Consider the following 26,715-nt stretch of genomic DNA (forward strand, 5'->3'; position numbering starts at 1 on the left):
GTTTAAATGTCCAAATCTAGCATTCCATAATAAACTTGATGGAAGTGCACCTTCTTCATGATGAGAAATATATGAGAAATGCTGTGCATGAGCAGAGGTTCCTTGCAGTTTAAGGAGTCTTTCTTCTTCTATACCCCTGATGACAAGTGAGTGGTCAGATGCCTTTCTTACCTCAAGCTTGCCATCAAACACGTGAATGGAGTGACCTTGCTGGCGGATGTGGACCAGGGACAGCAAGTTTCTCTTCAGTTGTGGGAGATATAGAACATGATCCAGAAGAAAGTATGGAAGACCAGGCAGTTTAAGCCTGATTGTGCCAAGCCCTGATGGCTTGATTTTTGACTGATCTGCAAAGTATACTGCTCCATCAACATTGTTAGTGAAATCTTCAAAGAAATCTCTCCTATGAGTCATATGACAGGTTGCTCCTGAATCAAGCAACCAGTCATTTTTCGAAGAAGCAAGTGAAGCATTAAACAAATCTTCATTTACTCCAATATTACATTGTGCCTCAATATAGTGTGCAGATTCAGGTGCTTTACCTTTGTCTGAGTCATCAGTTTTACCTTTCTGCTGATTTCTTCTCTGCTCAACTTTGTCCCATGGTAGCTTGCATGTAGAAGCATCATGTGATCCATTTCGTTTGCAGCGAATGCAATGTAGATCTGCCTTTTCTGCTTGAGAATGTCTTCCCCCCCTGCCTCTGAAGTATCTTCCTCTTCCTCTTCGTCCACCTCTTCCTCTTGCAAAATCTTGAGCAGGATGCTTTTCTTTGTGAGCAAGGCAAACAGTCTCTTCAGAAGATTCAGGGACTGTTTTCTTTCCAAAGGCTTTCTCTCTTTCAGCAAACTTTTTCACAAGAGAGTCAAAGGTTATATCTTTAAGGTTTCCATTTGCTTGTAAAGGCTCAAGATAATTGGAGTAGGTAGGATAGAGTGCTTTGAGAAAGGCAATAAGAGAGATATCCAGCTCAACCTTAGTGGATTTTATATCATGCATTATAGACTTTATTTCAGATGCAAGAGCAAGAGGATCATTATTTTTCAGTTCAAGAGTGAAGAGTTTAATCATGAGCTGAACAACTTCAAGTGCAGAATGTGTATCATAGAGTTCTTTCATCTTTTGTAAAGCTTTAAAGGCAGTGGAATAGCAGGAAATATGACGACTTACTTCCTCATTGACAGATGCTGCGATCAATGCAAAGGTTTTACTGTTCTTGTTTTCCCAAATGGCGAGTTCTTTGTCTGATGTGGGCTGCACAGGGTCTATGTCTTCTTCTTCGACGCACACACCTTTCCACAGCTCATTGTAGATAAGGGTGTGTTTTACCATTCGAGACCATTCAGAATAGTTCTCCTTGCCAGTGAGAACTATTCCGACCATAGAAATGATTGAATGCATTCTGTAAAAAAATATCTCTGCCAAAAACACTTCTGTTGAGAGAAAAAAAAATCCTTATATGATTGCCTTATGCAATTTTATTTTTCTTCTAACATTCCAACAGTATATATATATATATATCACTGCTCACATATCATTGTTCAACAAAACAAGGGGGCTCAATACACTGTTCACTGCTCAAATATATCAATCAAAGGGCGCTCAAATAGTGTTCACTGCTCAAAGACTGCTCACATATATCACTATATTACTGTTTTAAAAAGAATGAGGGCGCTCACTGCTTTTCCATATATCAATATATATCACAGTTCAACAAAAAAATGAGGGCGCTCAGCATATACCATTGTTTTGAAAAAAAGGGCGCACATATATATCACAGTTTTGACAAAAAAAGCAGTCACCAATATATTCACAACACAGTGAACATATACCACCAATACCACCAATTTATGGAGTTGTAATGGAAGTGTATTACTGTTGTTGTTGCAACCCGTGATAGGTTTTGTTGATGGCGTGTTATTGCTGCAAGATAGATATTGGTATCAACGTGACCATTCTTAAAAGTCCCTCGAGCTGGCTATTGTATCCACAAGTTTTTCAAATAAAAAAAACATCCAATCACACATATATATTCTATTCGAACCAGCAAAGGTATCTCTAATAGCAGCGGACAAGTTTTGCGAGAAAAAAAACCTTAAGACCGTGCTAAAAAAAAAAACGCAGTCTCAATATATATCACTGCTTTGATATTAAACGCAGGTCTCAATAGCACACCATTAACGCAGTGGTCATACATTAACGCAGCTCTCAATACATTAACGCAGCTTCGCAGCTCTCAATACATTAACCCAGCTTCAATACATTAACGCAGCTTCAATAAAAAACGGCAGTCATCTTACAATAAAACGCAGTCATCTTACCGTTCTCTTCCTTGATAGTATTGGTAACCGGGCGGAGACCTTCGTTCTCTTCCTTGAACAGACCTCAACGCAGCGTTATGAGCAATTAGTGTTTCAAAAAAAAGACCAGCGGAAAGGGAGGGCGTATGCAGCGATGTCAGGCCATTCAGAATAGCAGAGAGCGTATGCAGCGCTGGTGCGCCAGGGAGCAGAGGTTTCATGAGGCAGCAGAGGAGTTACGCTATTTCTGGAACCTGGGACCTGTGCTCTGATACCATGTCAGGCCAGGTTAGCTCAGAAATTAATGAGCGCAAAAACAACTGAGTGATATTATTCATTCGACTATTAATATTTATACATATACAAAAACGGATCAGTTCATCTTCTAGATGACTGTCCGGCTTCACCTCATCCGTTTCGGATTAGGTGTCAACAGCTACTTCAGTCAATCTCCGGTTTAGCTTTTGACCGTGACATTTGAAACACCCCAGTACATTTGCAAACTCTGAGCTTTTGGATGATAAGTTGAGAGTTTTCATAGGCTAACTAGCTCTTTTGTTCCTTGATATTTTGAAAATAACAAGTTGGCTTCAGATCCTTGTCTCATATTCAAATCTCATTCATGTTCGGCTATCTTTAAGTATTTTGAAGAAATTGATTTTGACGAGAGGTTTGAACTATCACTGTTTAAAACTAAGTGTGAAAGTGCACTTGATTCTCTAGTTCCCAACCCTGATTTTACTGCTGCCCTTGAAATTGAAAGAAATAATAAAGTGGTTGAAAATTTTATCCTACGACAACTTCAGACAGATATTCAAGCTGCAAATCTGGTTGATTTTCTAGAAGCTGCATCGGCCAAAATTGGATCTACTATCACGGCTTCTGCCTCGCATGAGCAGATCGAACCCCCTTTTATCTCCGTTTCTCCCGTAATTACCTATCCACAATCTACAATTAATTCCCCTTCTTCATCCCACGTGGTTTCTCCTCCACATACACCCCTACATTCTGCACATACTTCAGCTACACCCACTCCTCCGACTACCCCTAGACCAAATTCTCCAAAAGCAATGGCAGCTCGGTTTGCACCCCTCACTTTGCCTCAAGTTTTGACTGACATGCCTGCAGATTATCAAAGTAAAATTCCTTTGTTTGATGGCACACCTCAAAATATCACAGCTCAACAACATGTGGATAAGATGGCGGACTTCTTTGATCTTCATGAAATTGATGAAGAAAATGTGACTATGAGGTTATTCGTGCAGACTTTTAGTGGAGAGGTAAGGAAATGGTTTAGAAATCTGCCAGCCAGAAGTATTCCTACATTAGATGATCTCAAAAGACAATTTCTAGAACGCTGGGAAGTGAAGAAAGATCCACTGCAAATCAATGCCGAGTATACTAAGCTTAAAAGGAGTGCTGGAGAGTCCGTTCAAGACTATTGTATCAGATTCAATGCAGTATACAATGCAATTCCGGATGATTTAAAACCAACCAGAAAATCGGCGCTGCTCAAGTTCCCCGATGGTTTTGATCCAGATATGGCATATCAACTAAGGGAGAGAGATCCGACCACCTTAGAGGAGATGCAAAAAATTGCAGTCAATGTTGAAGCAAATTTGAATGATAAGAGAGCTAGAATGAAAGCTGAGAGGAAGGTTACTATAAAGGAAGAAGCTTCTACATCAGATCAAGTTCTTCACAAGGTAGAAAAAATGATTGAAAGGTTAGCTATTGACAAGCCCGAAACGCAGATTCGGAATCCTAATTTTCGTGGTCAGCAACAGCCACAATTTAGGATCAAACAGTGTGAGCAACGAACACAAGACACACCAGCACAATAGCAGCAAGTGAAGACACCTCTCCAGCAGAATTTTGTTGGTCCGGAGTCAGATGATGATGATCAGGTTGTTGGAGAAGAAAATCATTTTTTTACTCCTGACGATATGCCTACATTTATCACTGAAGACGATGAAAAGACAGCAAGATCAGCAGTTCAAGATGATGCAGATTTTATCTTAGCAAATGAGATCACTTTGGAGGAAGAGTCAGATGAGTATCAGAGAGGTTATATGCATTCATTGTCCGCTCAGCAGCGCCAATTATCACTAAGAGGCAGAAATGTTCCCATAAATCCCATCCAAAAGAGAAAAGAAGTTCTAGCATCTAAGGAGGAAACATCAGCAGCATCAAAGAAAGGTAAAGAGAGTGCTGACCCTATGACTAGCAAGTATATTCCAGCAAATGAGATCCCAATAGTTGAAAAAGTAAATCAGGTCAGCATACCAAAGGATAACCCTGAAAAGAAAGATGTTTCAACCAAAGAAATGGACAAGATTTCTTCTTTTAATTTGGGGAATGAAATTTCTAAATTGAAGGTGTCTATTCCATTAACTGAACTCATGAAGAACAGCAGCTATAGAGGACAAGTTTCCAAAGTTCTGAATTTTGACCCAATGTCTGATATGGTCAGTGTTGAGGATGATCAGCCGGAATTGATATTTGGACCAGCATTAAGTGGTGAGTCGGAAGTCCCTCCTTTTTATATACGTTTAAGGCTGCATGAGTTTGTATTTCATAATGCTATGTTTGACACTGGTGCTTCCCACAATCTTATGCCGAAGGCCATCATGGAAACGTTGGGTTTGGATATCACCAGGAAATATCATGATCTCTACTCTTTTGATTCCAGTAGGGTGAGATGTATTGGGTTGATTAAAGATTTGGTTGTAAGTTTGGATCAAATCCCTACAAAGAATGTCTTGATGGATGTTGTCGTGGTCGACATTCCTCCTCGCTTTGGTATGATCCTTTCTTGATCCTGGGGGGCAAAATTGCAAGGAACAATTCAGCTTGACTTCTCTTATGCAACGATTCCCGTGTTTGGCCAAATGAGAAAGTTGTACCGGGAACAAAAAATGAAATATATGATCACCAGCAAGGAGAAACCAATCAATCATCCTGTAAATTATGTACATACAGCTTTAGAGTCATTCGTTTTGTTTGCTGATATTTTTAATGAGATAGATAGTCAATTAGTTCAGGCAGAAGATATACCAGAAATCACTAAGAATTTTAGAGAAGTTCTGCAGAAAGAAAGAAGTGGAAAGCAGGCTATTATGGAGCAAACAACTGAAGATAATGGGCAGCAAACAGGAAAAACAGAGATAAAACATTTTCAGCATTTGGAGGAGGATGAAGATGGTCTTTGGACCATGGATTTTGATGGCGCCGTAGGTAGTGATGGTGCTGGAATCGGTGTGTGGATTCGAAGTCCATTTTCTGCTCAAGATAAGGTTCCAAGCAAGGTGAGAGTATGTTCCTACAAACTAGCATTTGATTGTTCTAATAATGAAGCGAAATATGAGGCTCTCATTGTTGGCCTTAAGATTCTTCGAAAGCTGAAAGCGAAAAGAATTGCAGTATACGGTGATTCTAAGTTGGTGATAAAGCAAGTGAAAGGTGAGTTTCAAGCCAAGCATCCTCGCATGAGAGCCTATCAGAATGTAGTTTTAGATATTTTGAAACTATTTTCTGATCATACATTGACATGCATGCCTCGCATACAAAATGGTGTTGCTGATGCACTCGCTAAGGCAGCTAGTAATTTAAAAATTCCAATGAATTCTAGCAACAAATTCGAGATTCATGTGAAACACCGCCCCACAGTTCCAGATAATCAGCGATGCTGGCAAGTCTTTCAGGATGATGAAGAGATTAATGATTTTCTGCAGAATAAGGGTAAGTTTAAAGATACCTCCATAGATACAGAACATGATGATGGTACTATTGATATACAAGTAAATCAAATGGATGTGCTGCAACTTAAAGATAACATTATTCCTAAGGGATTGATTCCTTTGGAGGAGCTGTTCGATCAAGACGATGTGGCCCGCAAACCGACATTGAGACCGACTGAAAAAGGTGTTGAGGAGGTAAACATTGGGACAGCTGAGAATCCCAAGATGGTAAAGCTATCGAAGTCATTGTCACCAAAGGTAAAGGAAGAGTATGTTAGATTGTTATCTTCATTTTCTAAAGTTTTTGCATGGGATTACTCAGATCTGAAAACATATGACACTAATATCATTCAGCATACTATCCCTATAAAACCAAATCAGAAGCCTTTCCATCAAAAGTTGAGGAGAATCAATCCTAAGCTGTTGCCTTTGATAGAAAAAGAAGTAAACAGGTTGTATAAGTCAAGTATCATTGTGCCTATCAGATTTTCCGATTGGATATCAAATTTGGTACCTGTAAGAAAGAAAACAGGTGAGATCCGTTTATGTATTGACTTCAGAAATTTGAATAAGGTGTCCTTAAAGGACAATTATCCGCTGCCCAAAATGGACCATATATTGCAGCGAGTAGTTGGAGCATCAAGGATGTCACTACTCGACGGCTATTCAGGATACAATCAGATTTTAGTGCATGAAGATGATCGTGACAAGACTGCGTTCACCACTCCATGGGGAACATTTCATTATGCAAAGATGCCATTTGGTTTGAAAAATGCAAGCACCACTTTTCAGCGTGCGATGGATATGGCTTTCGCCAACGAGAAAGATATATTTTTGGTTGTTTATCTTGATGATTTAACCGTGTTTTCAAATTCTGATGAGGAGCATTTATATCATTTGAAAATTGTTTTCCAAAAGTGCAGCAAATATGGCATTTCACTGAATCCAAAAAAGAGCCTTTTCGCCATGGATGAAGGCAAGCTCCTTGGCCACATCATATCAAAAGACGGCATTCATGTGGACCCTGCCCGTGTTGAGGCCATTCAGCAGATTGAACAGCCCCAGAATAAGAAAGAAATACAGTCATTTAATGGCAAACTGAATTTTCTGCGTCATTTTATTCCAAATCTTGCCGAGCATCTTAGAGAAATCACGAACATGCTGAAAAAGGACAGTCAATTAAAGTGGACAGAAGAGGCAGTGAAATCATTTAATTTGGTAAAGTTAGCTCTTTCTTCAACCCCTACTTTGATTAGCCCGGATTACACACAAGACTTCATTTTGTTTTCATTTGCTTCTGAGCACACTTTAGCAACTGTACTAATGCAAAAAAGGGATGGAGTTGAGAAGCCTATCACCTTTTTCAGTCGTATTATAAGGGATGGAGCATTGAAATACAACATCATTGAAAAACAAGCTCTTGCGCTTGTAAAAGCCTTGAAAGATTTTCGTGTTTATATATTGCATTCTCACATTATATCATATGTTCCTAGCGCAACAGTAAAAGATGTTTTGGTACAGGCAAATCCAAAAGGAAGGCGGGGTAAGTGGATTGTTGCGTTGTTAGAGTATGATGTGGAGATTAAACCAACCAAGCTGATCAAAGGTCAACGACTTTCCAAATTGATGGCTAAAACAAATCTGCATGTTCTAGATATAAACTTGATTGCTGCTATGTCCGATGAAGACGAGGAGGGTCTGACAAGTCAGGTATCTAATATCTTCGTTTCTTCTCCTTGGTACTCTAATATTATATATGTACTTCAAAATTTATCTTCACCTCCCAGGATGCCTAGAAATAAGAGTAGAACATTGAAATTAAAAGCTGTCAAATTTTGCATCCTCAATTCTGCATTATATTGGAAGGACCCTGGTGGAATGTTGCTGAATTGTTTGGTAGAGGAGGAAGCCAGACGAGTTGTGGAGGATTTTCATAGAGGTGACTACGGGGGTCATTTGTTTTGGAAAACCACAGCGAATAAGATTCTAAGAGAAGGTTTTTATTGGCCTTCGTTATTTTCAGATGTGTATAAGGCTGTTAAGAATTGTCACGAATGTCAAATTTTTCAAGGGAAGCAGAAATTACAGCCATTGCCTCTCAAACCAATTGAAGTTAGTGCACCATTTCAGCAGTGGGGCTTGGATTTCATTGGGGAACTTCATCCAGCATCGTCAGGACAACACAGATGGATATTGACAGCTACAGACTACTTCACAAAATGGATTGAAGCAATTCCCACCTGCCAAGCCATGAATGCGGTAATTATTTCTTTTCTTGAAACTAATATACTGTCACATTTTGGGTGTCCTAGTAAGCTAATCAAGGATAATGCAGTGGCATTCAAGTCGAAGAGAATGGTCAACTTTTGCTATAAGTACAATATCAGCTTGGGGCATTCAACCACTTACCATCCGCAAGGAAATGGGTTGGCGGAATCGTCAAATAAGTCCTTGGTAAATATTATTAAAAATTTGCTGGAAATCAATAAGAAGGGCTGGCACAAGAAATTAGTGAATGCACTGTGGGATGATAGGGTAAGTCAGAAAAAGTCTATTGGCATGTCTCCTTTCGAGCTGGTGTACGGGACGGACTCGGTTTTTCCTACCTCACTTGCTATTCCGGTAGTCAAATTGCTTCAAGAAGCTGATAGTGAGGAAGATCCCATGCAACGGCGGATTAATCAGATGATCCATTTACAGCAGACACGGGAGGAAGTATTTCAAAGTACTATTAAATTGCAGGAGTGCATAAAGAAGATTTATGATAGGAAGGCAAAAACAGATAAATTTCAGTTGGATGAGGTAGTTTTGAAATGGGATGCCCGTAGTGAAGATAAAGGAAAACATGACAAATTTGACAATTTATGGAAGGGTCCCTATAAAATTGCAACATATCATGGTCAAAACGCTTTTCTTCTCAAAGAAATTAATGGAGATGATTGTTCTGGAGGGCCGGTCAATGGTCGGCTGTTGAATCGATACCATTTCTGATGTATTTTCTGCTCATTCCATCATCATTGTATATACCGTTTTACTTCAGTTCTATTGCATGTGTGTACTGATCTCTCATCTTCAGTCTGGGGCCCACAGCGAAGGCTATAATTCTGGAGATGGAGGTTAGTTGGTTTGAGATTTGTCAAGTTATTTATATCAGTCCTTTCAAGTTTTCAAAATCGAGTCAGTATAGGTCAGACTTGTATTCAGTTTTCAGTCAAATCAGCGGTCAATAATTGTGTCAAAGTTTGAAATAATGACTCCATCGCCCAATGGATGAAAGCACTGGTCTACTCTCCAGATTTCTGCCGTTCTTGGCGTCTCCAAGGAGTCACCATCCCCATTGGAGCCAATGTTAGAGTTGGTCCTTATAGCCCTCTGTCAGAGATCTTTTCGCTTTTGCATATTATTTTTAGGTGTCTCGCTTGTTCCACTTCGTTGCATTTCGCTAGGGGCATGCCATTGACTGACAAGAGGGTCTGGTTGTCTTGTGTTTCCTCATGATTGTACCTTCAGGGTTAGTCCAAATTCCTAGAACAATTGCCAAAGTTCATCATCATAAATAATTGGTTTCGTTAAAGAAGAGTCTTAGTCTTAGAGTCTAGGGTTTCCAGTCCTTTGCATATATGTAATAGAAGCCTGTAGGTCATGAGGTTTTTCAAAGATTTTCTTTTTATATTCTTTCTCAAAAAAGCATTTAAGGGCATTTTTAGTCCAAAACTCTGTTTTGGAACTAAAAAGTGTCAAACTTTATTTTTGTAATATTTGTATTTGTTTCATCATAAGAAGATTCAGATGCAAGCCTCTGATCTTTTCCAAAGCCAAATACCACATCCCTGCAAAAAATCAACAAAAATGATCAGTCCAACCTTAGAAAAGCATGAAAAAATCAAAAAGTAGTGTTGTATGGAAAGACCAAAAGTGGAAAATGCCAAACCTTACAAAGTGGGTTTTGAAATCAAATTAAATCAAAAGAGATATTTTGTTTTCTTATAAAAGGGGAAAACAAGTTTATTTACTCACAAAATCCCAAAGCAACATCGGGTCTAAGTGTTTGAAGGCCAAATCTGTGAGTTGCATACTTGTAGACTGTTTTGGAGGGCGCGCTACGCATCGAGACAATGCACTACGCACCGGGCAGTGCGCTACGCACCGGGCAGTGCGTTACGCACCAGGTAGGCGCTACGCATTGGGTGAGCGCGACCAGTGTAAAAATACACGGGCGCTATGCATCGGACCGTGCGCTACGCGTTGGGAGGGTACGCTACGCACTCAGTCCAACAAGTAATTCCTCTATGTTCATGCGCCCAGCTCATGTCTAATTGCCTCCAAATATGCAAGTGGGTGTTCTATGTCTGGTCTAATCAATTTCATATTGTTTATAATGGGTTTGAAGAGAAATATGATGTGATGAATGTAAAAAAAAAAATTGAAACCCTAGGCCTCACCAAAATCTGCCTTAAGGGTATTTATGGATGATTGGTGAAGATTTTTCTGCCTTCCCTTGGTGAAACATAGCCTCATATCCATATGTAAGTTATGAGCCAAACAATACTTCATATTTTGGGTTCATTTGTCAATCTGTCCTTATGACTGTTTTATACCCAATACACTAAAACAGAATGTCCATTATGGCATAAGTCTTGTGATGTTTAGGTTGGCTTTTGAGTATGTGTTAAACTTGTGATTTCACCACAGCTACAACATACATCCTACATATTGCATACCTCCTATATATTTCAATCATTATGTTTTCAAAGTCATGTCAGAGACAGATTCAGCTTATGAGCAGGAGAATGACAGTGATTCTACAACCGAGGGTAATGTGCCTCGGAGGTCTCACAGAGGTGGCAAAGGTGGAAAACATCTCAGAAAAGAGCCCACTTCTTTAGCTCAATTGCAGGCTTGCCCGCTTGCAATGGATTGTTTTCGCCATCAGTCATGCTATCACTATTGCGAGCTAATTTCACAAAATCACCAACATCGTGAATTAGCTCGCCTGTTTGTTCTACATTTATATGATGGCCATGTAAACCTTGCTGGAGTTAATTTCATTTTGTCACTAGAGACTATTGCAGAGGCCACCGGGATACCAAATATTGGAGAGCAATGGAATAAACGTCAGCAACTAGAGAAGTCCTATTATGAGCCATACATCAAACCTGGGTATATGAGGCATTTGAGTAGAGTTTTTCCTTTCCAGTACCTGAATGATCAGTTTGCACCTTTGATGAAGCTCATCATTCGCTATTTCAGTTGTGAGGGCAGATTTTCCCATCTTTATGCGTACCATGTCCGTTTGTTGATGCATTTTACAACGGTACGTCTGATGAACATTCCATACTTTATGTTTCGCAACATAGAAAGGATGGTTGTCTTAGTACAAAGGAAGACCCCAGCACAGCAACACAAGAGTATTTATCATTATGCGCTGATCAAGATCGTAGTGGTTCATCAGCTGGCACAACAGGGTATTACTTGGGAGGATTTCATTTCTCGTGACCTCTTCACAGTGCCACAACCACCTCTCGAGATTGTTCATGATGAGGGAGGCCCTTCACATCAGTTTGATATTCTTGAGACCGAGCATGTCAGCACTCCAGCATGTGTAACATATCAGCGAGGCCATAGGGCCTTATTTGCAGCTACACGGCGAGTATTATCTCCACATTGTGTGGAAGGGGTCTCGCCTTCTTCTTCAGTACAGGTACAGGTTCAAGACAGAGGCAAGGAGCCAATTTATGAGGAAGGCCATTCCGGTGATCATGATGTTGATGTTGCATTGAGTGATGTGGATAGGAGCTCTCCTAGCTCGAAACAAAAGACCGAGATTGATAGCTTGAATGAGAAGTTGCTGAAAGCAGAGTGTCAAATCAAATACTTGGAGCAGCGCAATAAACAGTTAGAGGACGAGCACACGCTTATAGAGCTGCAACGAATCCGTGAAGACCGTAGGTTGGCTCGTAAAAGACCGGGCGATTTGACACCTGTTGCACGGCAATTTGTGCTTGAGAAGGTCAACCGACATTTGGAGGGGTTGTTGGCAAAGGCCAATAGAGACAAAGACTTGCTTCGTCACATGAAGAATCATTACTGGGCTCGCATGCATGTTTGTAAAGCAAAAATGAAAATTTTGCAAAGGAGGTTGAGCAAAGCACTAAAACGGCGAAAGAGGCTAGATCCGCTTCGAGTTTTGGCCGAGGCTTCGCTGGCTGAGCATGACACATGATGGAGGGTCTTCGCTCCGAATTTGAGCAAATTCGGAGAAAATTTTGTCATTTCGAAATTTTTGGTCTCAAAAAACAGTTTTTTCCGCTCAATGGGTAGCGTGCCTGCGTGCTCGCTTTTGATTGGATCACTTGATGGAGAAAAATCTTATATTTTTGGGTTTTTCATGGTGAAATATACATGCTCAGTTATTGCCAAGGCATTTCATCAAGTTCTGGATGATCAAAAGGCCTAAAAACACCATGAAAACCACCTTGCTGCCACCTTTTGCAACAACAGGAAGTACTTCTGGGAGAATGCAATTTTGGAGGGGCAAATGAGCTCCAAATTGGAAAATTCCACTTGGGTTGGCAAGTAGACATCCAGGGCGTTCCAACGAGCTATCATGAGCTCAATTTGGATGTCAGGAAGTGCCCCAAAAACAGGCTGAAAGGTGTGCTACGCATTGGGATCAGGGCGCTACGCATTGGGGTTTTTGGTCCAGTTTTCATCCTCCAGCTCAGGAATTCGGCCAATTTTCACCAGTTTCACTCCTTGATGTAAATTTTGACCCAAAATGATGTAATTTGATGTATGTAAGGTAACATGGCACTTATCTACCTTCTTCTAGATGATTCATTCACAAATTAGCAAGCAATTAATGTAATGAATCAGTTTCCTTCTTTTTAGAGGCAGGTTGTTTTGGTCACCTAGATTCCTGCTCCATGTTTAGAATTTGTTGAAACTACTCTTAGAAGGAGGATCTCGACCCATAGAGGGTAGGGAATGAGGTTAGCTTGGTCTATATATGTAAATTTTCATTCAGTAGCACAGGTTGGACTCTTGGGAAGATTTTGGACACTATTGTACATATTTTTTCACATTTGGGCTAAGGAAAGATCAGAGATTTTGCAGCACCTGTTGGGATCCTTGTGGCTTTGTGTGTTGATGGTGTGTTTCTTTCTACAATTGTAAGTTGTTAATGTGTATCACTTTCCTTCTTTCATCTTTTTCAATTGAACAAATGAAGTGTTAAGGTAGAATCCATAGATTGTTATGCTTTGCCTTTAAGTTTGTTTGATTTTCTATGTTTTCTTCAATTTGAAGAGGATCCAATTTCTCTTTACCCTCTTCAATTCCTTATCAATCTAATCTGCCCATACACCTGATCAAAAGACATCAAGGCTATTGCCTATCTCGCCCCAACTCGACCTCTGCAAAAATCTGACCTCAATTCCCGCACCCAAAATTGGTTTTCCCATTTCTCCAGCAAAAAACTCAAAAATCTAAAACAAACTTTCTTATCTCTTTACTAGCCTAAAATCAGTGTTCCTTATTGGTCATCTCAATCCCTTTTGAAAACCTTTTACCGAGATAGACCTGGAGAGAGCCCTCTCCTGTCCTCGTAGGGCTAGCTACGAGGCTGAGCGTGGTTTGATGTTGCCTTGAGTTTTGCCTTCCTCAGCCTGAGGCAGATTCGAGCGTTAACACTAGGAACAGAACAAAGCTGAGCAAGAAAGATGAGAATACATAAAATTAACAAAATTACAGAGATGGTTTCCCTTGGCCATGTCACCCCTGCCATTAAGATACCCCTCAAAATCCCTCTCCACCTCACATCCAAGCAGCCTACATAGGGTTCGTTGCCTCCACTCTCACTAAGGTCCCAAACCCTACACCCCCCGACCTTTTCTCTACCCCTCCATCTAGCTCTCTCAATAGAGCAAGAAAAAGTCAAATGGACCGGCATGCACATGATGGTAACCTGTGCATCGATGCCAACCGCTTCACCACCTTCCAAAAATCCCATAACTAGTGTTAGCAATATCTGCATAATGAATTTGTTCCAACCTTTAAATTTCTCCTATCTTTGATTCTTCCATCTAGCCATGTACTTGACCACCACTTGGTCCTTGGTGTCATCATAGTGTGTCATGCATGTCTTGGGAGGCTCACCGCTCCATCACCTCCATTTAATTCCTCCCGTTCAACCACCCCCATCAAGCTCTTATTTTATAGATTAATTAATGAATAAACATAATTAAACTAACAATTGCCCCTAAAAGTGAAAATATACACTAAAGGAATAGAAGATTTGAGAAGACCATCTTGCCATGAATAGAGCCTAATGTTGAATGCATGTTCATAAGACATTCTAGGCTCGGCTGAATGGATGCGCATAAGGTATGCCAGAATCGGCTGCATGCATATGCATAAGGTATGCCAAACTCTCCAATGCTAGGTGTCGATACCTTCTATGGTAGCCAACGAGGGATTCATTTGCTCGAAGGTTCTTCGACTACAAGTCTTACTTGGGAAACAAAGGAATTGTGGTCCTCTTATTGTGTTCCTTAAGGTACACATTCTGTTACACAGTGCAGCCAGAACTTATGGGCGTCATTGTGGTTTGAACTCGATGGTGGAGACCGTGTGTTGCAGAAATTAGGTTGTTTCATGTGTTAGGGTTTAATTCGAGAGAGGTAAATGAAAGTGAAGCTCTATGGTTCACTGGAATAAAAATGTATGCCCAAACTAAACCTATAGAGAAACACCTTTTATGTAGTTATAATATATATTTAATTTTGATAAAATAATTATCACAAAATCAAAATAATATTAACAATGTAATTGTCTCGCAAATTTAAAACAATTGTCACACATTTTTATATATTATAATATTAATGTTTTGTAAGAGTTTCATTATATTTATTGTGTTAAATAAAAAAATTAATTCATAAAATATAAACAAAATTTTAATTATTTTCCTGGGTAACCAAATTTAAAAATAATATTTAAAAATCATAAAAAAAAAAAAATATTAATTTTTTTTTGTGTTTTAATGATAAAGGTAATGGCATAGATATATTTTATGGAAGGATCGTGTTTTAAGGATAAAGGTAATGGCATGTAACATCGTTCCTCAACATCATAAACATGTAAACACATTAATCATTATAGGGATTAAATTTATCATTGCGAAATGGGGAGCTTGTGGTGTTCTTCGCTACTAAAGTTCGTCTTTTTCTGCAACATGCATAACCAAATTTGGAATTTGTAGGATTTGGAATGCTTTGATTCCATTTTTATTTCATGTTGGGATTCCCACCGGGATTTTTGGGCTAGAGAAATATGTGGGTACATTCCATTTGGCTTCTTTATAATCATTTTATATTATGACACCTTTGCAGGGCTTTCAGTGTCTTTTTTGGGTTGTGTAAATTTCATTTACATTGTCGAAAATGTGATCATAATTTTCTTTGATAAGAGCATCGTTGGAGTGTTCAGTTTGACTTAGTTATTTAGAATAATATTTAGATGGTTTAGGATAGGCCGGGGTTTCCAAAATGTGAGAGATTTGCGGGTTTTATTATCAAAATTTAGAAGGGTGGTTATGAGTTCATCCCCATAGAAGTCGAGGCATTCAAGGTTTCTTCTTCGAGTCTTCTAGGATGTTTTCTACACTTCCCCTCACAAATTGGAAGGGGGAAGATTGATTTAATTTGTTGGAGACATAGTGAAGGATATGCACTAGTGCCCAGGTCTTCTCGGTTGGTGGTTGGATTTTAAATCCATGCACTAACCATGGAAAGGGATTTAGATAAATTGATGTATCATTTTGGGAACCTAGTATTAGCACATTTAAGAAAGAGGTCCATGTAAATGCAGAGGATGGTAATAACTCTAGAAAGCTATGGGGACCCTTCTGGAAATTTTGTTGCAGAGGAGAAAGTTCTGAAATCCAGGATGCCAATACAAAGGAACTTTCCGTTTTATGTAATGTTTACTCTAGATACAATATCTGCTTCCAACACTTTAAACCATTGCAAGGAGATTCAAGCAGGCTTACTTGCCTTAAAGGTTCTTGGTGTGGATAGAGTGGTTATGCAAGTATTTTGGGGCATTGTTGAGAGAGATGCTCCAACAAAATATGATTGGTCTGCATATTTGGCTTTGGTGAAAATGATCTAAGCAATAGGCCTGAAAGTTCAGGCTTCAATATGCTTTAATGGTAGTAAATCTAGTCAAGAAAGCATGTCTATACCTCTTCCATCTTTGTCTTTTATAGTGGGAAATAATGATCTAGTCATTTTCTTCACATATCGATTGGGAAACATATACAAAGATTGTTTGTCTCTAGCTATTGACAGTCTTCCTCTATTTGAAGGTCGTACACCACTTCAAATGTTTTCTGATATGTTCCAAAGATTTGCATCGACATTCTCCGACTATATTGGGAATACAATTGCGGGAATATTTATCAATCTTGGTCCTGATGGTGAAATGAAATATCCTTCATTTTTGGGCGGCATGCCAAAATTCTCTGGAGTAGGAGAATTTCAATGCAATGATAAATATATGCTAGCCAACTTGAAGCAACATTCTGAAGTGACGGGTCACCTTGTATAGGGACTGGGAGGTCCACATGATGCTCCATCATATAATCAATGGCCCAATGAGGGAGGTTTCTTCAATGATATTGGTGGGTCTTATGGTTCCCCCTATGGAGAGTTTTTCGTACATGGTATATTGCAAAAAATATTGCTCATGGAGATCAAATGATTTCTCTACTTCAAGTATTTTCCAAGAGGAAGAGGTAATAGTATATGGAGAAAGATTCTAACAGTTGATTTGTGTTATAAAACGAAGTAACATGCGTCAAAACTCACTACTAGATTCCATAACGTAGAAGGTCATGATGGATATCATGCTTTCATGGAGATGTTTTCCAAAAACACATCATTAGTTATTTTTCCAAGCATGGATGTTTCAAAGATCTACTATCATGCTGAAGCAAGATGTAGTTAGTTTTCCTTCAAATTCGAAGAGTGAGTCATAAATATGGCGTGCTAGTTGTAGGCGAGAATTCATTTCCCTGCCATGACAATGCTACTTTTAAGAGGATCACCGACAATGTCTAGCTTAGAAACTCACCTGATCTCCCCCTTTTGACTTCTTTCACTTTTAAAAGTATGGGTGCATCTCTGTTCTTTCCAGACCACTGGCATCATTTTGTCAAGTTTTTCCGGAAAATTGGCCAATATGGCTTGATGGATAATGAGAGTGATATAGCATTGAAAGACCAGCAAATGACATCTTCTAGCTTCTCCAACGAGGAGCAACTTGTTAAAATGTAAGAATAATTGCTAAACTTGATGATGGTAAGATCAAATATTTTATAGTTCTTTCATGTTTCTGTAAGATTACTTAGGAATACACCAAAAGTAAATTCAAGCAAGTTAGTATGCTAACATAAGACTTATTTTCCAACTTTATTATAATTAACACTGAATTCTTGACTCTTCTGATGTGACAGAGATATTTTGTTGTTGGTATTCTATTTTCTATTAGACTCATTCTTTAGTATTTTGGCGAGATTGATTAAATTACTAAAACCATGATATGATATTTATTGTGAACCCTCTTGTTCTTAGTTTCTATCAAATTATATTTTGAGAAGTTAATCCTTATGCAAAGGAGATATATATTTTTTTAATAGTCCAAAATGTTTTGCAATCACTTTACACTCTTGTAAGCTTACATCTAATCGTAATCCTAATTAATAAATTCATTTTGTTGCCCTAACCTTGTTTAACCTAAACATTCATCTAGATTGTCGATTTTTGTAGCTTGGGAGGTACTCCAAGCCTTGAGGATTGAGGGTTTGGAGGAAGGAGCTCCACAAGTGGCCTTGTGGGCTTGAAACCCAAGCTTGGGGTTTTGCACACATCGATGTTTGAGAAAAAGCCATGGTGAGACTTTAACATGTGATGGATAGAGATGATAAAAGATGTCGAGACAAATCCAAAGCATGGAGAATCATCAAATTCCGAGTTGTCAAAGTTAAGTTATGAATTTGTGAAGTTTACATATGAGTCTGTGCACCATACCCATAATACAATTCAACCTTGTTGTTGGAGAGCCCAAGAGCATCAAAAGAGCACCAATTCATCTATGAGTCAGCCACAACCACTTGAGGGCAAGGCGTGGAGCAAAAGAGGACTGTTTTGGGTTGTATTTGTCTCCATTGCAGGTCCGAATGGTTGCAGGAGGAGGCTGCACTGTTTGAGGGTGTTTTAAGGGCTGTTTTGTGGTCAAATCTTGTGGGGAAGCCTATGTTTAGGCAACCACAGAAGTCTATCATATTGCAAGAGGCCGAAAGGCTTGTTTAGATGTTGTTTGGGGCTGTTGTAGGGTGCTGTAGGCCTAAACAGATATTGGGAGGAGAGATGGGCACTTTGGAGAAGGTTGTTTATATTCTGCTGTGTAAAGTAGTTTCATTTTAATTCTTGATTTGGGAGCCTCATAGATTTAAGACTCTATCCCATACACCACCAAGATCGTGGAAAACTAACATAAATGTCACACAGTATAGCAACATGTAGAGCGATTACACAAAATAGCAATAATACGTCCAACTCTTACATAAAACAGCAACACATCTCACGATGGAGAAATACACCTACCTCAACCGCCTGTCTAACTCTACTCTTCCTCTTGAATGAATAATAAAACCCTTACTGACCTGCTGTGGAAGCTAAAGGGGTGGATTCCCCAATCCTGTCTTGGTGGTGGCACGTGAGTCTGCTCTTGCTAAAATCATAGGATCTTAGTATACCCGACTTGCAGGTGGTTGGATGTACTCCTGGTGTTATAGAGGCAGCTACGAGGATTGATCTTGGGTCTCCCATAGATTAGGACTGGCAGTTACTGATTCACCATGTGGTTAAAAAAAATAAAACCTCCTTGGTGTCTGGTAGCTAGTTTGCTCCAACGACCCTTTCTTTCAAGCCCGATTCTCTAACGAGAGGGCCTTTTTCAAGCCTTCTCATCTTTAACAATGGTCGCTAAAATTTTCAGGTTCGATGAGGTATGATGGATTTTGTGCTTGACATTGATAGCTCTGAATATCGGGTTCCATCTAGTAAACTACATTACTTAGTGGTTTCTATAATAATACCATTATTTATTTAGGACTTCGTAGAACAAGTCCTTTGATGGTTAACTCCAATTTTGGAGGTCTTATCGATGAATCTGGGGAACAATGAAGTGGATTGACTGGGGTGAACACTGAAGTGGATTGAGTAAAGTAAACTTATGCTCACCCCAACCCTGCAAAAAAAACACCTTCGGTATAATTATCACATAAATTTTCATTTCCAATATTCTGCCCACTTAACACCATCATTATTGCATTGTATTCCTTAGTAGTTTTTATCCACCTACCACCATCATTATTGGATTACATTCTGAAATTTATATTCACCCACCAGCATTATTGGATTACATTCTGAAATTTATATTCATCATCTGCGTTTGAATAAGAATGTTAACCTTTTTGGATGAATATAAATTCGTTTTTTGCTGTCGCATGAAGCTTCAGGGTTTGGGAAGGTGCAGAGGGTGATATTGGAAAAGGTGAAATGTATGTGTTTTGTCAACACCCACATGTTCATCTAAGAGCTATTATCCCCTCTGTTTCAATCTGATGCTCTGGTTTTATTTTCCAGGCAACGCCGAAACCCCAACTGCCTCATCCACTGCCTCACAGTGCCAAAAACACATTACTACTCATAGCCTTTTTGTCCATAATCTCACCGACACCATTAACGAGTAACTGCGAAACGCGTTCCTAACAGATGCACGTAGTAATTGTGGATCCGTTGAAGGTAGACGCAATTATCTGAGCCATTGGCATTGATGAAGAAAGTGACATTTGTATCCGAGCCATGGGCATTGCTTAGCTTTTTCCGATTCAGTTGCGCATTTTATGACTTTCAGTGGCACATTTGTGAAAACCAAATAAATTCGACTCGTCTTGCTCGGCTCTGGTGGCTTTTGTAAAGGTGTTGTCATCAGTTTTGGACGGTCTTGAAAACATGGGGGTTGGTGATGACGAGGCGAGGGGTGATAGAAACAACTAGGTGATAGCTCTTACGAGAAAGCGGCAGTAAGAGCTGCAGTTTCTCAATAATACTCAGAAGTTCAGGTGCTATGGTGTCTTAAAGTCGAATTCTGCTATTAATGCAGTGTTGACTTTAAATCAAACGAATCCAATGGCAGATTATTGGTTGAAATGGATTGCGATTAATGGAAATTTATTCACAATGCATTTCATTGAAAGTTATTTTCAAGAGAAAAAAAAATCAAGAACGGCGTCATGTGATAAGAACAAATTGCCATTTTGAATCCAAAGTCGAATTCTGCTAATAAGAGGGCTTTGACTTTAATTCACACGAATCCAACGACAGATGATATGATTGAAATGGATTGGGATTAACAGGAATATGCTTTTCATTTTTAATTCATTCGTAATGCCTTTCATTGAAAGTTATTTTCAACGAAGATGAATCAAGAACGGCATCATATGAGAAGGACAAATTGCCATTTTGAATCCAAAGAACGTCGGTTCAGGAAGGAGGTGATATTAAAATTTCAACATCGATTCTATATGCGGAAACAGAACTTAAGGAAATCATTAAAATTTTTAATTATAAAAACTGGAATGAACTTTTATGCCCAGTAAAAAAGAATTACCTGCAGTCATTGATGATAATAATTCTGGATTATGTGAACCTCCACCAACCAGATGAATTTGCACCGTTGTTCGTTCTCAATCAAACCAGCAATTTGAAGAAGATCCAAGAAATCTCAGAACGCTGGAGCCAAGATCTTTTGCAAGAACGAAATGCCTTCAGCGGTTCAATTAACCCTTGCGCAGAGTTTCTCTCTTTCAAAACGTATACAAAAGCAACTGTTCCAATTGCTTTAAAGGCATGGCATTCACTTGCGTAGCACCAAAAGTAATGATTTATTCACCGGATTTTGCACCTCTGTGATTTCAACTCCTGCTACGAGCTCCTAGTCAACAATTTAAAATTCTTGCACCTCACGCATATAACCAAACACTGAAGATTAGTGATGCGTTTAATAAGTTTCTTCCATCGCGGCAAAGAAACAAACTTAGGGCTTCACTCTTCGCTCTCAAAAGCAAGCGACTTATCAAGACAGCTGAAGCAGCAGTAGTAAAAATAACGTAACACAATTTTCACACAAACAGAAAGAAAATAATATAGAAAATCTGAAGGCACTTCCAAGCTCTGCTCTCTCAACTTGATGGTGTAAAATTGAAGGAGATTGAGATACTAGCTTGGGGACCAAACAGATAAATTTATAGCCAACCTTCCATCAAGCTTTTGATGGTTATGTGTCAGGTGTTCCACAGATCAAGGTAGAGAACCCCAGATGGAGTAATGGACCACTTAGCTCCCAACAAGAAAATTAATTAACTGCAGTTGATTTCCTTAATTTAAAGAAATCACTGCAGTTGGTTTCCAGAAATTAAGGAAAAACTACAGTTGGCTTCCACAATTGTAGGCAGCAGTTGGTAAAGAACTTAATGGAGCTTAACATTCTCCCACTTGGTCCATACTTCCAAACTTAATGTCTCAACTTAAAACCCATTGATAATCTGTATTAAGTAATAGATACATGAATCATGACGATAAGTCCTCTAAAGACATGTATTATCTTCCATGTATTACTATGTATTTATTCTTATTATAATTTATGTGGCAACAATTTCTTAATGAATAAACCTTATGTTTATTCTTGGTCATTCTTAAATGAATTTTCTCAAATCAACTTAAGGTGCACATAAATATGAGAAAAAACATCACAATAATTAAGAATTTCATTAAAATAACATTGTCCATACAATGAGAAACTACATAATGGAACCAAGTCCCATATTCATTACATGATCCTTGAATTTAAATGGTGGCATGCCCTTAGTCAAAGGATCAGTGATCATCAACTCATTGCTGACGTGCTCAATGACCACTTTCTTTTCTTTAACACATTCCCTTATAGCTAAATACTTAATGTCAATGTGTTTATTTCGACTCCCACTTTTGTTGTTTTTAGCCATAAAAACAGCATCTGAATTATCACAATATATTCTCAATGGCTTAGAGATAGAATCCATAATTCTAAGCCCAGAAATGAAACTCTTAAGCCATACACCATGTAAAGTAGCCTCAAAACAGGAAACGAACTCGGCTTCCATAGTGGAAGTGGCAATCAAGGTCTGCTTGGCACTCCTCCATTATACAGCTCCACCGGCCATCATAAAAATGTAACCTGATGTTGATTTGCGTGAATCAACACATCCAGCAAAGTCAAAATCTGAGTAGCCAATTTCTTCCAAGTTGTTTGTCCATCTATACATAAGCATGTAGTCTTTGGTTCCTTGAAGGTACCTCATTACTTTCTTTGCAGCTTTCCAGTGGTCTAAACCTGGATCACTCTGATATCGTCCCAACATTCCCACAACAAATGCAATGTCAGGTGTTGTGCAGACTTGAGCATACATTAGGCTTCCGATAGCAGAAGCATATGGAATGTTCTTCATTTGTTCCCTTTCAAGGTCGTTCTTCGGGCATTGGTTCAAATTGAACCTATCACCCTTCACAATAGGAGCTACACTTGGTGAAAAATCCTTCATCCGAAATCTCTCTAAAATTTTATTAATATAGGTTTCCTGTGACAGACCCAAGATGCCTCGGAATCTATCTCTATGGATCTTAATGCCAATGACATAAAATGCCTCACCCATATCCTTCATATCAAAATTTTTAGAGATGAATTGTTTCACCTCATGTAGCAAACCCTTATCATTGGTTGCTAGCAAAATGTCATCCACATATAAAACAAGAAAATAAATTTTACTCCCACTAACTTTCAGGTATATACATTGATTCATAATGTTTTCTACAAAACCAAAAGAAGAAATTACATTATGGAATTTCAAATACCATTGACGGGATGCTTGTTTTAAACCATATAATGACTTCTTGAGCTTGCAAACCAATTGCTCACCATCACTAGAGGGGAATCCTTCAGGTTGTTTCATATAAACCTCCTCCTCTAGGTCTCCATTAAGAAAAGTTGTTTTCACATCCATTTGTTGCAACTCTAAGTCAAAATGGGCTACTAATGCCATACTAACGCGCAAGGAATCTTTCTTAGATACAGGAGAAAAGGTCTCCGTGTATTCGATTCCTTCTTTCTGAGTGAATCCCTTAGCAACAAGTCTTGCCTTGTATCTCTCAATGTTGCCCAATGAGTCTTTCTTTGTCTTAAAGACCTATTTACATCCAATGGATTTTGCACCATTAAGTGACTCAACAAGATCCCAGACTTCGTTACTCTTTATGGAATTCATCTCTTCCTTCATGGCATTGTACCATAGTTCTGATTCTTTGCAACTCATAGCTTGTGAAAATGACTCGGGATCATTTTCGGCTCCAATGTTGTAGTCAAATTCTTGTAGATACACAACATAATCATTAGGAATTGCTGATCTCTTTGGTCTAGTAGATTTTCTTAATGTTGTACCATCATCTTCCTGAGAAGTATGTGGTTCAACTTGTTGTTCAAAATTTCTTGGCAACTCTTGAACTCCTTGATCTACTGGAATATCGTCAGCAGCTTGTGGAACTTCAACAATTGGTTGTTCAACACCAGTTTGTACTTGAGGGGTGCTATGAACAATAACCAATCTATCACTTGAAGTGGAAGGTTGAGATTCTGAATGATCATTCTCAGAAACTATGTTTCTGGTTTGATCGCTCCCACTTATCAAGTCATTTTCAAGAAACTTTGCATTTCTTGATTCCACAATCCTAGTGCCATGAGATGGACAATAAAATCTGTAGCCTTTAGACCTTTCAGCATATCCAATGAAATACCCACTAATGGTCCTTGGGTCTAGCTTCTTCTCTTGTGGATTATAAATTCTCACTTCAGACGGGCATCCCAAACGCACATATGTCGCAAACTCGGTTTCCAACCTTTCCATAATTCAAATGGCGTTTTAGGAACCGCCTTAGTTGGAACTCAGTTTAATATATACACTGTCGTCTTAAGTGCTTCAGTCCACAAGGATTTAGGAAGATTGGAGCTACTAAGCATACTCCGCACCATGTCCAATAATGTTCGATTTCTTCTTTCTGCTACACCATTCTGGTCGGGTGAACTTGGCATGGTGTATTGGGCAACGATCCCATGCTCTTGAAAAAATTTAGCAAATGGCCCAGGTGCTTGTCCATCTTCTGTGTATCTACCATAATATTCTCCACCTCTATCTTATCTCACGATCTTAATTTGCTTACCGCATTGTTTCTCTACTTCAGCCTTAAAGATCTTAAAGGCATCTAATGCTTCGCTCTTTTTATGAAGCATGTAGAGATACATATATCGTGAGTAATCATCTATAAAGGAGATGAAGTATCTCTGACCATGTGAGTCCATGTCTGGACTACATATATCAGTATGTATGATCTCTAATATGTCCGAACTCCTATTGGCACCTTTCTTTGACTTGTTGGTCTGCTTTCCCTTTATGTAGTCCACACAAGTCTCAAAATCAGTAAAATCCAAAGTATTAAGTACCCCTTCATTTACCAATATTTTAATTCTTTCTATGGAGATATGACCTAGTCTCCGGTGCCATAATTTAGAAGAATCTTCATTAATAACACATCTTTTAGTGCCAGTGTGAACATGCATTGAATCATAAGTGACATTGTTTTGTAAATTAATGCAGTAAAGACCATTAGACAAAATACCATTCCCAACATAATCAGATTTATAGAATAGACTGAAAGATTTTTTTGAAAAGTTTAAGGAATATCCAAAAGGTACAAGCCTTGAAACTGAAATCAAGTTTCTAAAAAAACTTGGAACATAGAAGGTCTTTTCTAATTCTAAAACAAAGCCACTACTTAAAGTTAAATAACATGTTCCTATAGCTTCCACATGCGAGCCCATCTTGTTTCCTGATAAGATGCTTTGCTCACTTCCCACTGGCTTCCTTAGGTTTTGCAAACCCTGCAAGGAATTCGAAATGTGAATTGTTGATCCAGAATCAATCCACCATGTGTTAATATTAACGTTAACCATATTAGATTCATAACAAACAAATGATATTAAATTACCTTTTTTTTTTTTGCTAATTAAAATTAAACTATTATTTACAAAAAAGAGATTACTGTTACATCGTTTGAATCCTGATGAGCTTCGTGCCTGAGAGCAAAGCCGAATGACAGTATAGTCCAAAACTGTGAAACTGGATATGGATATCCCATGCAGAGGAATCAGTAGGAACTATTTGGAGCCTAACCATTGTATCGACACGACACATGAACATAACACTTGTACATGAACAAACCACTGAGACATGGAACATTACAGTAGATCCTACACATGAACAAATACAAATAAGCTAACCGACAGAGCCAAAACTGAAGAGGAATTGAGAATTGGGTTGAGCATCAAGGGGGCTCTTCAACAATCCTGCAGCCTCCTTCATCCTCAGGGAGCTCTTCAACGATCCTGCAGCCTCCGTAATCATCTTCCGTACCTTCCATCCCTTCCATCTGAGCCTGAGTGCTGGTAGTCTTTGAGATTCCATGGTTCATTGCAACAGGGGGTTTAGTAGAGTGATACAAAATGCAACTGGGCTCGCCTTCATCTTGAGTTTCTTCCAGGAAAAGAACTGAGACATGAGCAGTGATTCGGGGGCGACTAAGAGTGCAATTAAAAGTGAAAGTAGCAAAGCCGAAGGACGGCGAACCAGTAGACCCAGGAGAGCTAGGATTTAGAAATTGACCCGGTTTAATGACATTTTCAGGTCTGAGGGGGTCTGGAGCCTGCTCCTTGGAGCCCTTCCCAGTAGAGGGGCGTGATGGGTTACCCCTGCCGGAGCCTCTCCGGCTTAACAGACGTTGTCGGGGTCTAGTCATAGCTATCCCAAGATTATACACACCAAGATGAAATAAGACCAACGCAGGCTGTAAATCCCAATTTTCCTTAAGAGAATTACCTGCATCCTCTGGAGTTCCGCTACCATCCGGGATATCAGCTGGAATCACTCTACGGTCCCCTCCACAGCAGCCTCCTTCAGCAGCAAAGGATTCCTTCTCCTCGGACCCAATTCGATTACAACATTCAGAGCCAGACCCTCCAAAAGCTTCAGCAGAACCGATACCCAGAATGATTCTGAACATCAGGAGGCATAGTAGCAGTTCGCTACAGCCTGAGCACCTATATAAACAAGTGCCTCTCCCTCGGTCCGCCCCCTCCATTAACTTCGCCATTAGAGCAATTGCAGACGGATTATCCTCAATGCGTGCGAAGCCAACCCTCTGATAAATGTTGTGACTGATTACCCTTTCAACCATAACTCCTACCATGCTTGAAGTCCAATCTTCCCACCTGGAGAACCGTCCGTCGCACATGCTGGACATGTGCCGCTCCCATTTCACCGTCCACCATCCCATCGCCTTAAATGTCATGCAGAGCACCCACATCCGGGGGAGATTAAATTACCTTTGTCTGCAAGCCATTTCTGAAATTTGGCACATTCCTTCTTCATGTGTCCCTTCTTTTTACAGAAGAAACACTTGGAATCC

The 26,715-nt window shown here is 39.2% G+C and overlaps 1 pseudogene; it reads left to right on the top strand.

Annotated features, from left to right (window-relative positions):
• Positions 1–4,246: 4,246 nt before the first annotated feature.
• Positions 4,247–17,376, top strand: LOC149235545 (beta-amylase 3, chloroplastic-like; annotated as a pseudogene).
• Positions 17,377–26,715: the final 9,339 nt, after the last annotated feature.

This window comes from Pinus tabuliformis, chromosome 8 (assembly GCF_031772625.1).
Source record: "Pinus tabuliformis cultivar Carrire ecotype Pingquan chromosome 8, CPIR1, whole genome shotgun sequence".
Taxonomy (NCBI): domain Eukaryota; kingdom Viridiplantae; phylum Streptophyta; class Pinopsida; order Pinales; family Pinaceae; genus Pinus; species Pinus tabuliformis.